A 15,619-nucleotide genomic window follows, 5' to 3' on the forward strand; every position below is an offset into this window, starting at 1 on the left:
AAAAATTTTTCTTTCTTTAAAATCAAAAATCCTTTTATAATAGCTTCCATTCTTAGGCATTAACTCTACAATCTCGAATAAACTATCATATTATAAAATGCCTATTGAAAAACATATTCAACTGTGAAGCTTTCTAAAAACAGCTTCACCTAAATTTTTTTTTTCTTAATTTCTTGTCAGTGACCAACAATCAAAACCAAGTAAATTAGGTAAGGTACAAAGAGTGTGAAACATTTGACAGCTAAAGATTACTTACATTTAAAGAAACTGCCTTAGATTTTAAGAATGTGAGAATGAACAAAATCAGAGGATTCTGGTAATATTTTTGAACCTGAAATGTAGTGTAGAATCTCTATTAAAGACTAGTAATAGAACATACTTTAACACCAGCATGATCATGATCATTATGTACTCTTCAGAGCCTCTGTAATCCTTAAGAGCTGTTTAGAAGTGCTGAGAATTAAAGCTGAAAAGGTGGACAGAAGTGTAGGCAGTATTAATAATAAGAGCTTTTGTGTACTCACATTCACAGTATACAATCATCCATCTTCAAACTCTTGGCACTCAAATATTTGACATGATAGTTAAAATTATTCAAATAAATCCATTATGAAAAATTGTAATGAATATGAAGGAATAATACTTATCAAGGACATACTCTAAACTAGGGAAATGATGAGTTTCTAATCAATTTAATAATAGACTATGACCCATGTGTTAAGTTAAACACTGTTGGGGTAGTGTGGTTAAGAAATATCAACAATAAAATGTTTGTAGAGTTTATATGCATGAAGACTGATTATGGCATGAATACTTTCTATTCCAGTATTAAAATTTAGAACAAGTACCCTATATTCTCTGATATTGTTTTCCTTTTAGCTAAGTATATGCCTGATCTTTGTCATAATCTTTATCCAAAACTTAATATTTTTTAAAAGCTCAAGTATACAACCCATTATAGAATCATATATCAAACAGAACCTAAACACATACTCCTTAATTTGAGTTGATTTGCATTTAATAAGTACACTTGCAAGAATGTGTTTTTCCTATGATGATAGTAATAAGAAAAGGAAAATACAAGTACATAAGTATGCTAAAGTAATCTACCCTCAAATTCAAATAGCTGTGTGTTTGTTACTTGAAAATACAGCCAACCATATATTTTCTAAGAAACTACAGGTTCTCCCAACAAGGCTATTTTTTGTTTTTTTGTTCTTTACTAAAATAGTTATTAATGGAATACAATAGTTGCTAATGGGCTATTGAACAACAGGATAGAAAGAAAGCTAGACTGGGGTGATATATGCCAATTAGCAAGTTCTTAAGGTAGCCACAGGCTGAAGCACTGGTTATTTCAGACATCAGTTTGAGCAGCAGTAAAAGAGGATTCAACTCTTAAATAGAGCCAGTTGGAGATTTCATGTTGCTTGATCAATTTATAATTAGTATGATATATGACTGGAAACTTTTCCACTTAAAAACATTAAAAAAATTCTGAACAGAATCTGACTAGAATGACTAAACGTATTTCCCAAGTAAAGAATTAAACATGACTCTTCGGAAGGGTAAAAGGAGTTTCAGAGCATCTCAAACTCTAGATTTTATGAAGTAAGAAAACATTTTCAGAGAAGAGCCAGCTAACTTCATATTTGCATATGAACTATGACCAGTGATTCACTCTAAAAACAATGTAAGGGCAAATTTACAATTTAACTCAGAGTCTGCATCGTGTGGTGTAAATGAATCAAGCAATATACAATAAATTTCATGGACAGTTAAATTTTAGTTCTGGTGGTGTAAATCACAGGTGGGCTCCCATTACAGATAGATATATTGTTGGGATGATAAAAACAGTGAAGTAAAAAAAGTCTTATCCTGCTTTAAGTATCTGAGCTTCAGAAGAAAGAGAAACTCAGTGGGGGAGATAATGAGTGGTGATAGGAACAGAAAAGAACTAATCCCAGTGTCAGAAATAAAAGGAAGAATCAAAGCCTAGCCACCTGTGTGACATATCTGAACAATCCTAGGGTGAAATGAATCAATCCAACTTCCAATTTGTGGTGAGCTGTAGAAATGGACCTAGAGAAATCAAAGAAGATTGGTTGGAGGAGGGAGGAGGAGAGCCTGCTAGGGAGTTGTTTGATCAAGCTCAGCTTTGCTCCATCAGTTGAGAAAAATCAAACACTTTTACTGCATGTTGGTGGAACATTTATGGATTTTAATTCTACTGGAATGTACATGTTCATTTTGGCTAGGAATGGAGTCAGACAGCCTATGTCACCTAACACATTTAATCTGTATTTATCAAACATTCAACTCCATTCCTTTCATTGATGTGAAGAGCTAGAAATTAAGAATTCATAAATAAAGTTTAGCAAGAAAAATCAAATACTCGGAATCACAGATGTACGTGGTATGTTTGAAGATTTGGATGCCTTTTCAAAGCCCACATAAGCCTTCATTAAACCATTTAAAGCAAAAATAGAACAAAAGTCTATTAATATTAAGTTTTATTATAATTTATAATCTTTTTGTTCTCCATGTCAGGGAACAATAATATTTCAGTACAAAATTTGTATCTCTATAAATCTTCTGAACTAGTAAAAAATTACCTTTTAGTAAATCTGCAAGTAAAAATTATAAAACACATATCCAAAGCTGGTAAGAGGTAAGTAGGTCAAGAGATTTCATGTATCAGTCTCTATGTTATTAAAATTTTCTTTTCATTATTTCAGTAAGGTTTTTATCCAAAAATGCACAGTCATGAAGAAAAGAAACTCTTCCAGATTTTCCTCAAGACCTAGGGTGTGCTAAATGTGTAGAGAGCATCTAAATTGGTTGGCCAAAATAATTTTTTATATTGGATTTATGGTCAAAGTAGAAATGTAAAAGAGAAAAAAGGAGAATAGAAGTTATTTGGAACAAAGGTATTCATCCTGATTTTGTGTCCATAGGAGAGACTGAGATTTCAGACTGTACAGAACAATGACTGAATTTTTTTTTTTAAGATTTTATTTATTTACTTGACAGAGAGAAAGAGCACAAGTAGCAGAGAGGAAGGCGGAGAGGAAGGAAGCAGGCTCCCTGCTGAGCAGAGAGCCTGATGTGGGGCTCAATGCCAGGACCCTAGGATCATGACTGGAGCCCAAGGCAGATGCTTAACTGACTGAGCCACCCAGGTGCCCCACAATGACTGAATTTTATCAGGAAGTCTTTTCATGCACCCTTAATGTGGAAATAGTTTATATTTCTTCAGTTACATTTAACCATTCAAGAGGTTATTATTGATCAGGAAAAGTATTAAGACAATTAAAAAGTTGCACATATGTGCATTATAATAGTTACATTTTATTGTCTAGTTAATTTGGTGGGAAAAATAATGCTGATAGTGGTGGTATTGCTGCTAGATCATGTCTGTGAATGAATACAAAGAATGAATGCACTGCAATCAGATTCCAGCTCTGCCACTGTCTGGTTGCATAAGCTTGATAGTTACTATATTAGGTGAGCTTCAGTTGATTCATCTACAAAATGAAGATGTAAAATTTAAATGTAACACAAAACACAATGCCTTAGGCATCCGAAGCCCACATTAATACTTAATTCTTGTTAGCATTATTTTTATGCAATCATAATAACTAATAGCAGTATATATACATATGTATATACACATATTAATTGAAGTGTAATATGTGTTTTAGATATTATAGAGCAGGCCCACATTTTATCAACTAGTCTTGAATTAATGATAATACTGGACAGACAACAAAGTTTCATTTACTTGGGCTTGAATTACCCAAATTTGTGGCTAGGTAAGGCATTCAGAGTTCATGTCAATCTGTGGAAAGTGGTGGAGCTTTACTTAATTGATGAATGCCTTGCTAACGTGTTTCATTAGAAGAATTATGATTAAATTGTTTGCAAGAACAGCAGGATTTCTCATGCATACACTTAATGAACTAACCAATAAATAAATTGGTAAGATTATTAATGAGATGCTTATTCAGGAATTCTTTAGTAGCTGTCTACAGGATCTTTACAAGACTTCAGTGAGTTTTCTCAAATTCTTGTTTGTCTTTACTTGCCAAAAGTGGCACATGGAGGATGTAAAGAAAATTTGATTAACATGGGTAATTTTTATATTAGTCCACATTAAAACTAAAATATTCGAAAAGCATGATAGAAACCAGTAGAGTTAGGAAGGCTATTTCTGTACTCACACTAGAATTATGTCAACCATGTTTAACTTGGCTTAACTAATGTGTTGTTTTTTTTTTTTTTGAATTATCAGCATATAGTCTCAAAAACACTTAGAATGTGGTAAAGAATTTTCTTAAGCAAATGTGACATATTAAAATTTTATTCAAGAATGTATATTAAACCTGGACCTTGCCCAACCATTGCAACACAGCAATGAATAAGACACATTCTCTTCCTGTCAAGTAGAGCAGACAGGCAATCAGAAATTATAATACAGGCCCTTCTAACATCCTGGAAGACAGTGTGTGTATTGTCTAACAATTTGCCCATCAAAAGTAATCTTCCTGTAAAGAATTAAAAAAAAAAAAAAAAAAAGAGCTAGTTAAATCCTGACCTTTGTTTCCCTCGAGCATGATTTTTCTCAAATCTCCTTTGCGCCTGCAAACACTCAGTAATCTGGTTACTCGACTTTAAGTCTACATTTAGTCCTTATAATATTTGTGACCATAGCAGTGAAGATGTCATAACTAATTCATTGGAATTTACATGGCACATGAAATGGTTTTGTTTTTTGGGACTGAGTTTCCATTAATAGGATAAACTCTGATGGTGCAGTTCATCTGTGTTTAACTTTTAAAAAAATAAAAATTTGAAATATACTTACAGAAGAGTGTATGGATCATAACTATACTAGTATATAGATTGACATTTAATACCATCTATTTTCTCTGCTTTGTTACATTAATTACACACACACAGTTAAATATTACTCAGCCTTAAAAAAGTGGGAAATTCTGCCATTTGTGGCAACATGGATGAATCTATGGATCATTATGCAATGGGAAATAATCCAGATAGAAAAAAACGTACTGCATGATATTGCTTATTTGTGGAACTAAAAAAAGAATTTGACCTGATAGTTTGGTGGTTTATAGGACCGAGGAATGGGAGAACTAGGGATAGGTTGGTGAAAGGATACAAACTTTTAGTTATAAGGTGAATAGGATTTGAGTTGTTGATGTATAAATGTGGTGACTATGGTTGATAATACTGTTTTCTGTAACTGAAATTTGTTATTAGAATAGGACTTAAATGTTCTCATGGAAAAAAGGAAAAGAGGTAAATATATGAAGTGATGAATGTTTTCATTAACTCAGTGGTGGGAATCCTTTCACAATGTATACATATATTATTAAATCATCATGTAGTATACATTAAATATATTGTGTTTTATGTGTCAGTTATACTTCAGCAAAACTAAAGAAAATAAAATTAATAGAGAAAAAAGTTAAATAATGAAAAAAAGAAATAATTTATCAAACATAAACCTTGCTTTCATATGTGCATATAAAATATATATCATACACACACACACATATATATATATATATTTATGTATGTGTATTTATGTATGATAACACAATATAGACTGAGCTTGTAGATAGCATCTGTGGTATTCTAGGCACTATTTAATTCCATTACACTTATGTAATCCACTTAACAAACTAGGCTTCTTATTAAACTCCATTTATGCATAAGGAAACTGAGCGATAGAGAATTTAAGTAACCTGCTAAACATCAGATAACTTGAAAGTGGTGGAGCCATGCTCTAAACCCACACAGTCTAATTCCAGTCTTTTTAGGTATTATTCTAAGTTGACTTGGCATGTAGCACATAATACCAATCTATATAAAAAATAAGTAAATGGAATAATCATAGAGGAAATTTAGTAGGGTATTTTGGAAAAAAAAATTTCTGAAATCAATAGCTCAAACAGGCCACAGAATATTAAAGAATATTAAAAACAAAATTTAGGAACAACACACGTAATAAGACTGTGCTAATAGAATTATGAACAAACCTGAATGCAATCAAGTAAAGAGTCATAATTTTAAAGCATTTTTAGAATATTGCAAAAATTCATTATTCCATAGAAACAGTATCATTCAGACCCCATTTTCTGAATATGATAGAAAAAATAAAAATAAAAGAATAAATGTAGCCAAAAGTTTGGAAATTCATTTAAACCAGCATTTGATACAGAAAACCCAGACCAGAAAACACACAAATGGTAAAGATCGTGTATTAAAAATACCTATGGGAATACCAATAAATAGACAACTTTTAGTCTTAGTGGACAAGATGAAAAATTAGGAGTGTAAATAAAAGTATTAAAATATTTTTAGAGATTTATCTGTAGATGAAGAGGGAGTTTAAATATCATAATAATGTTTAGAATAATTGATGATAATACATTTAAAAACTTTAAAGAACTAGTAATATTCTACATAATTATTATTTAAAATTATTTAAACATGACTAGAACTCAGAGCATATCAATAGTCACTAAAATTACTGATAAAAATATGAATAAATTAAATAATTTAAAAAGAGAAGAATGTCTACTTTCTAAAACTATTCCTCAAAATGGAAAAAAGAAAGGCATATGATCATTTTAAAAACATTGTACAGCATAAGCATGCAAATGAGTTGAAAGTACAGGGAAAGCTACATGCTAGTCTTACCTGTAAATCTAGATGCAAGACTTCTAAATAAATTATCATGAAATCAAATCCATTTGTACATTAAAAACCCAGTCTTGACAAAGTTGTCTTACTCAGTAATTACAAGGATACTTCAACATTTGAAAATCTAATAGTGGAAAAGTCAGCAAATGGAAATTCTGTGACTTAAGTCTGGTTGTTGGCTTCTTCCCCCAAATCATTTCTGAAAAAATTAGAGAAATGTCAAGTATGGATCTTAGAACTGTCATAAATAGTATTGGAAACCCTTAGAGGAACTAAGGCTCTTTGATCTGATGTTGGGTGCATGTTGATAGAGTCTTATCAGGAAGATAGTTTGGGGAAAAAATTTTAGTTTTGTTCTTGACACTTTTCTTTCATTTTTTTGTGTTGAGCATGCTCATTCTCCCAATTACCTAGTTATAGTAGCACAGTCAGGTATAATTGATTGAGATGTATTTAATTTCAAATGTTGGAAATTAAAATTATACTTTTTCAAGTATCTACAGAGATATTTATTAAAATTATTCTGTATTATATTCTAAGAAGCCTTATATATTTCTCACAGAAATAATAAATATCTTGAACTGCTGGATGCAAATACAGTGAAATAATAAATAAATAATAAGTATAGAAAACAACACTTCAATGAAAACAACAATTCAATGAATAGCTTACAGTCTTAGATAAAAAATATAAACACATACTTTCAGAATATTTAAAGCATAATAAAAATTCAAAAGTAAATAGACATATGGATTAGGTGTGTCTAAAGTCATACTCAGATAATATGATAGCTTTAATCAGCTTTAATTAAAAACTAGCAAAAAGTAAAAATAACTTATGCTTTCTTCTCCGTAAATGTCATTAAATGTATGCTAAGTTTAAAATTTAAAGTTTTCTACACATATTCAGACATATACAAATATATATGTGTGCATATACACATAATACACACAGGATATATAATTATTAGAAGTAAAAATGTTGTACGTGAATGATAATCAAAGAACTTTAGGGATTATCTCTAAAGAGATAGAAAAGGGGGATACACTAGGTGGTAGCCATAACATATCTTTGACTCTATTAATAATGTTTTATATTTTAAGCTAAATGATAATTTTTAAAAGTTATTCTTTATATGTTTTTAATATCCTAAATATTTGCTGGTAATTTAAGGTCATTAGAATAAATGTGTCATAAGAGTACATTAACTTTTGAATTAATATGGTTCATTTTCTAGAGTCAGATTTTATGTTCTGAGATTCAAAACACATCTGGTCAATCAATCTTTTCAGTAGCTAAGCTGATTTTATTATGACCCAAAAGTGGGAGAGAGAGAGAAGGAACCTATCTGACGAATTTGGGGCCACTTATACTATCTATTTGATTTAATTTGTATGGTGCATCATTCATTATCATATAAGTAAACTATCTACTGACAATTTTGAGCATTTCAGTTCAAGACAGATGGCTTTAGGTTCAGTAAATTTAACAGAAGTGAACTATGTAACACTTCTGCTAAGCAGTTCCTAATGTGCTCTCATATACTCTGTAGAACAGTAGATGAGAGTCTCAGGCCTTCCTTATATGGATGAAGGATAATATGTGCACCCAAGAATATAAGTTTATATTTCATTGAATGGTTGTTTCTAAACATGAATGTTCCTATCAAATTGAATTTCAAATTTCAGATTTTAATATGGAAGAAAATAAGAAAATAAATCTTATTCAATAAGAATGTATATTTTATTTTACTATTATAAATATCTGTATTTTCATAGCATAAGTGCTTTTTCATCAGAATAAGTGCCTTTTATGGGTTATCCTAGTTAATCTTTTCAGCAGTACCATGAAATAGATGTTCTTACTTACTTTTTAAAAATGAGGAAACTGATTTTCAACCAACACTTTAATAAATTGCTCAAGTTCTCATTGATAGTAAATGCACAGGTATTAACAGATCTGTTTACTTTCTGATTTGTTCAAGAACAACATACAGAGTAGAATGGAAACCCAGAAACTACAAATGTGGATTTCAGTAAATTTTCACAAATTTAACTCAGTCTTTACAACTGCCATCCATATCCAGTAGATTTAAATTTAAAAAAAGGAAAAGATAGACTTGTATAAGTCTAAATGTATAAATGTATAAATTCCCTTTATTATCCGAGTTATCACTGCTTCCACTGCTAAAGGCCCACTCTTGTGATTTCTATTATTAGGGATTAATTTTTGTCTATCATATAAATATATAAATATAAATATTTCAATACATAAGTATTTTTTGATTTATCATTTAATCCACATTACTTTGCATCAGTTCTTTCATTCAAAAAAAGTCTGTGAGATTAATTCATGTTGTGTGCATCAGTAGCCTAATTGGTATTGCTATATTTTATTTTATGCATAAGATAAGATACATCAATTTTTGGCTGATGGACATTTTTATTATGTACATTTTAGATTTTTATTAGTAATATAATATTGTTGTGAACATTTTGTATATGCCTAATTCATACATAAGTATGAATTTCATGTGGATATATATGTGGATATATTTTCCAAAATGACTGTTCCTATTTATTATCCCACCAACCATTATAAACATTGCTCCACATTTTTGACTAAACGTAGTGTTGACTAATTTTTTTTGTTTGTTTTTCTTTAGTGTTTCTGGTGGTATTTGTGCTTTTAATTTTTATTGCATTTTATTGATAAATAAATAGATTAAAATACCATCTCCCAGGCAAATACCTTCCCCCAGGCTGTGGCTTGCTTTTTCGCTACCTTAATGGTGTTCTGGGATGAATAAAAATTTTTAATTCTAATAATGTCCAATTTACCAGTTACTTCTTTTATTATTAGTATAAATTATAATCTGCTCAAGAATTCTTTGCTTTCATAATTTCATGAAAATGCTTTTCTGAATTTTTTCTTAAAACTTGAGTGTTTCCTTTCTGTACATTGTGTGTTGTTCATTTAATGTTTGCCAGAGTATTAAATTTAGGGCTGGATTGCTAGGGTACTCTTTGCCAAGACAGCTTGGCTTGGCTAAGGAGAGTCCCTTCCTTTAGGAATGGAGTCTAGCTCCTTCCAGCAGTTGCTTGAGTATATACTCAAACAAGTGTAGAGAACCAAGGGAAAACATTTGGGAAACACTACACAATTAGAAAGAATGTGGGGAGATAACTTGCAGATACTTGCAACAGGGACCATTAATACATTCAGTGTACCATATTCAGTGCTTTGACCCTAAAGCATTTTTCTCCCAAATGCAATATGACAGAAATTTAAAATTTTACTGTCTTTTAAGGTACTCAGATGAATCATCCAATCATAATATCAGGCTTAAAGACTTGACTAGCATATCAGGTACAAGTGGGTTTTCCTTTGGAAGTTACCCTGCTGATCTGGAGGAGACCTGTAAAATTAAAAGATAAGTTCTCAGCTTTCCAAAGAACTAATGGACAGTGGTTTTTTGATTTATCTCTTGTAGATACTGTCATCCAAAAAGGGAAAATAACTGAAAGTATATAGCACTAGTCTGTAGTAATTATAAAATCCAATTGCATTAAGGATGCCAGGTTCTACTGCTGTGGTGTTGGGGAATGTTTCTTTCTTTTTTTTTTTTTTTTAAAGATTTTATTTATTTATTTGACAGAGAGAACTCACAAGTACACTGAGAGGCAGGCAGAGAGAGAGAGAGAGAAAAGGAAGCAGGCTCCCTGCTGAGAAGAGAGCCCGATGCGGGACTCGATCCCAGGACCCTGAGATCATGACCTGAGCCGAAGGCAGCGGCTCAACCCACTGAGCCACCCAGGCGCCCCGGGGAATGTTTCTTGATCCAAGCTTTAGCTCTTCTCCTAGGAGAGACTCTGTAGTCCATTGTTCTCCATGGTTCTTGGGTCAGCCCCCTGAGAGTCATTCCTGTTCTGTCACAATGAGATAATTATTCCAAGGCTATATCCATATGTCAAAGCTTATCAAATTGTATACCTCAAATATGTCCAGTGTATTGTATGTCTATTGTATATCCAACCGAAAGTATTAAGTATAGGTGAAAAAAATAAGTGAACTACCACAATATACAGTAACATATATAGAGTAAAACATAATAAAGATATAAGTCCCCAAATACCCCATACTATATGCATAATTATTATAAAGTTGAAAAACAAGCAAAGCTAAGAAGTATATTGTTTTTGATAATTTTTTTCATTATCTTAAAAACTTTTTTGGTGTTTATTTAAATGAATATATGAACCTCAATATGTGAACCTCATAATACAATTATGTCTTAACAATACCATTATAAAAAGACTTATAAAAAGGATTATCATCTAATCCTTTTTTCTTTCTTTTTTTTTTTTTTTAAAGATTTTATTCATTTATCTGACAGACAGAGATCACAAGTAGGCAGAGAGGCAGGCAGAAAGAGATGAGGGGGAAAGCAGGCTCCCCACTGAGCAGAGAGCCCGATGTGGGGCTCGATCCCAGGACTCCAGGATCATGACCCGAGCCGAAGGCAGAGGCTTTAACCCACTGAGCCACCCAGGCACCCCCTAATCCTTTTTTCTAATCCTTTTTCACTTGTTTAGTGCTTTATACTTCTGAAGGACACAGAGCATCACTTCCATTTTTTAAAAGATTTTAATTATTTGTTAGAGAGAGCACAAGCAGAGGGAGTGGTAAGCAGAGGGAGAAGCAGCCTCCTGCTGAGCAAGGAGCCTGGTAAGGGAGTTGATCCCAGGACCCCAGGATCATGACCTGAGCCAAAGGCAGACACTTTAACTGACTGAGCCACTCAGGCATTCCCTCATTTCCATTTCTTATTTGCGTTTCTCTTTGTTTATTTTTTAATTTTGGTTCTACATTTTATTATTTATTTTTTTAATTTTAATTTCTAAATTCAAATTCAATTAATTATTAGTTTCAGAGGTAGAGTTCAGTGATTCATCAGTCTTCTTTTAAATTTATTTTTATTTTATTATGTTCAATTAGCCAACATTAGTACATCATTACCCAGTGCTCATTATATCACAAGCCCTCCTTAATGTCCATCACCTAGTTACCCCATCTCCCTAACCCCCTTCCCTCTAGCAAACCTCAGTTTGTTTCCTATGATTAAGAATCTCTTATGGCTTGTCTTTGATTTAAGTGATGTATTCACAAATGTTCATTTTTTTTTACTTTAACAATTACTAATATGTTGCATATATATATGATTTTATTTAGTTATTTGACAGATAGAGATCACAAGTAGGCAGAGAGGCAGGCAGAGAAAGAGGGAGAGGGAAGAAGGCTCCCTGCTGAGCAGAGAGCCCAATGCGGGGCTCAACCCCAGGACCCTGGGATCATGACCTGAGCCGAAGGCGGAGGCTTTAACCCACTGAGCCACCCAGGCGCCCCTGATGCATATATTTTTGCATGTGTCAAATATTATTCATAGGATAATAAGAGAATAGAATATGTAAAAAAAATCAGTAGTATAGAGCAGATTGTCATAATTACTGTTTAGCAATGAGTTGCTCATGGACTTCAGGAAAGTAAGAGATGTGCCTCAAATCATTACGGATGACTTTAGCAGTTATATATCATTATACATTCCTAGGAGGTGGTATATCATTTGAAAATCATATTTGAATATATCATACTGAAGCCATCTAATTGGTTTGTCTGTGTTAGTATACACAGATATTAAATATATGGCATTGTAAACTCACAACGTTCTTTTTGATTTGAAGTCATTGAATTTACTTTCAGGCAAATCTGTAATCTACATAGTTTTATTCTCAGTGCTCTTCATGTTATCTCATTGAAACACCTTAAATAAAAGATACATTGAAGACCTAATAAAAATAGATCACTAAGAATTAACTGTTAATAGTCTTTTCAAAACTTAATGGTGTAGAACAGTGAATTAATCTATTCATATTAATTCAGAAATGCTACTGTTATGGTAGGAATTTTTAAATTTTTGATATAAAGATAGAATCACCCTGTTAAATTCTTTAACTCCATTTAAGGTATTTTAATAAAGAACATTATTTGTATGGTGTACAACAGGATAGAAACATCTGGTGTTTATCCATTTTTTTCTAAATCACAGATGACTAATTATTTTCCGTGTGTCAGGAAAAAAAAATTTGATTAATCACCCATCCTTGTTAGCCTAATGTTCTGCAGCTAAGATCTGTTCTTTTAAGTCTTCAACCTCCTTCATACATTTTGTGGCCTTCTTAACTGTGGAGGTATTTATTTCCATTTTCTCAAAAATTTCTTTGAATAGATTTGCTTCTAAATACTTCTAGAATTTTTGTTTCAAGATGAATTTTTAAAATGTCAATGGATAGGCCTGTAGAAATTATGTTATGATTTTGATTGTTTAAACATGGTTTAACTTGGAAAAATTTGGTATCTCCATTGTTCCATTGCTGTTTCTGCATGCTAAATTATCTGCCAACTTATTTATGGCTTTGTATGAGTTTCAGTTAGGTTTTATAGTTTTCATTGTGTAATTTCTTTTTAAGATTCTATTTATCTGTTTGTTTGCTTATTTATTTATTTATTTATTTACTTGAGAGAGAAGGGAGTGAGAGCAAGAGCAGGGGCAGTGGGGAGGACAGAGGCAGAGAACCTCAAGCAGATGCCGCGCTGAGCCCTGAGAGATATGGAGCTGATTCTAGGATCCTAAGATTGCAATCCTAGCTGAAACCTGGAGTTGGGCACTTAACCACCTGAGCCACCGAGGCACCCATTCATTGTGTAGTTTTTGTACATCTTTGTTATTTGTGTTGGATCTCTATGTAATTTTTTTCTAAATTGTTTTTTTCTAACATATAGAGAAATTATTCATTTTATAACCTAAATGGTGTTGATAATGCCTGATTTGGGGCAAGAGAAAGCTTAAAGTTGAAATATAGAAACAAATTTGGGATAATTTCTCTGAAAGGAACTAACTTTTAAAGCTGTTTTTTTTTACTCCGACTCTGTTTTATAGTGCTTTCAAAAGAATTCAGAGGATCCAGTGTTTCCCTAAATGACCTTTTCCCCTTTTCTCATTCAGAATAATTTATAATGCATTCCACATTTCAGTGATACTTTTATTATGGGGATTTGTTTTCTCATCTCTTTTATAAAATTAAAGTTCAGAGAACAAAAGCAAATGGTTTGGAAAACAATTGGCAAAGACATCCCTTACAAAGAGCAGAACAAGATTATGGAAGATGCGTTCACTAAGGAACTTTCTCCACTGTCAGTGGCAGTTTTCACAATAATTGACCAGCAAGATTTTATACCTGTTTGCACCTATTGGTTGTATGTGTTATCCATTCTGTATAAATAATCATTGGAAATAATTATTGTAGTTATCTTTTTTTGTTTGTTTTCAGGTAATCAGACCACAAGAAACTACATCCAGACAAGACAGAAGGCCCAGAAATCCTGGACTCTGACACAGTTATTTGGTAGGACATGGGATGGACTCCCCTGGGAAAGTATATGTACACGTAAGGGGTGGTTGGTGGAGACTATGGTAGAGGTACTTAGTTTCTTTGCAATAATTTTACTTTCCTTCACTATTAAAAAGATTTATACATTTCAGCTGGGCATCTTCCCTCAGCTAAAGATTAAATTTTCTTTTTGTTGTTGTATATATTTAAGGTTTATAGATTGATGATTTGATATCCATATACATTCTGAAATAATCAGCACAATCAAGCTGGTTAGTACATATACCACTTCACATAGTTACTGTATGTGTGTGTGTGTGTGTGTGTGTGTGTGTGTGTGGTGAGAATACATAAAATATACTCTTAGCAAACTTCAAGTACAGGGTACAGTATTGTTACCTGTAGTCACTATGCTATGTGCATTAGATCTCCAGAACTTCTTCATTCTATGTAACTGAAATGTCTATCCCTTTACCAACATCTCTCCATTTCTCTCATTCCCCATACCCTGCTAACTACCATTCTATTCTCTGCTTCTATGACCATACATGTTTTAGATTTCAAATATATATATGAGATCATACAGTTGTCTTTTTATGACTGAGTTATTTTAGGCAGAATCATCCATAAGTCACAAATGGCAGGATTTCCTTAATAAAGTAATATTCTATTTTATGTGAATATATACTGCATATTTCTTATCTGTTTATCTGTTAATTTACATATAGGTTGTTTCCATGTCTTGCCTGTTATGAATAAGGTTATAATGAACATAGGGGGACAAGTGTCTCTTTGAGTTTCTGATTTTAATTCCTTTGATTAAATATCCAGCAGTGGGATTGCTGGATTATATGGTAGTTCTACTTTTAATTTTTTGAAAAATCTCCCTATTTTTTCCCATAAGGGTTGTGCCAATTTACATTCCCCTAATGTGCATATTCCCACTAATGTGTAGGGTTGGTTCCTTTTCTCCACATTCTTACCAATGCTTAGTATCTTTCATTTTCTTAATGATAGTTATCTTAACAGTATGATGTGATACCTCATTGTAGTTTTGGTTTGAATTTCCCTGAGCACCTTTGACTATATTTCTTGGCTATTTGTATGTTTTTTTTTTTTCCAGGAAAATGTTTCAGATCTTTTGTGCATTTTTTGGATTACTTTTTTCATTATTGAGTTGTATGACTTTTTTATACATTTTGGATATTAACCCTTTATCAGTTGTATGATGTGCAAATATTTTCTTTCCTTCTGTTGTTTTTCATTTTGTTATTCTCTTTGTTATGTAGAAACTTTTCCTTTTTAATTTTAATTAAATATTTTATTGAGTATACATGTTATATTAGTTTCAGATGTATAGTGTGATTCAGCTTTTCTATATAAATGCTATTCTCAATATAAGTGTGGATACCATCTATCACCATACAATGCTATTACAG

At 32.0% G+C, this 15,619-nt stretch overlaps 1 long non-coding RNA gene across 1 annotated transcript in view; it reads left to right on the forward strand.

The window, feature by feature from the left end:
* The window catches only part of LOC132013175 (uncharacterized), a 1,013,735-nt gene that overhangs the window by 549,896 nt on the left and 448,220 nt on the right, over positions 1 to 15,619 (forward strand). The gene's annotated exons all lie outside the window — the stretch shown is intronic.

The sequence above is a fragment of the Mustela nigripes genome, chromosome 3 (assembly GCF_022355385.1).
Source record: "Mustela nigripes isolate SB6536 chromosome 3, MUSNIG.SB6536, whole genome shotgun sequence".
Classification (NCBI taxonomy): domain Eukaryota; kingdom Metazoa; phylum Chordata; class Mammalia; order Carnivora; family Mustelidae; genus Mustela; species Mustela nigripes.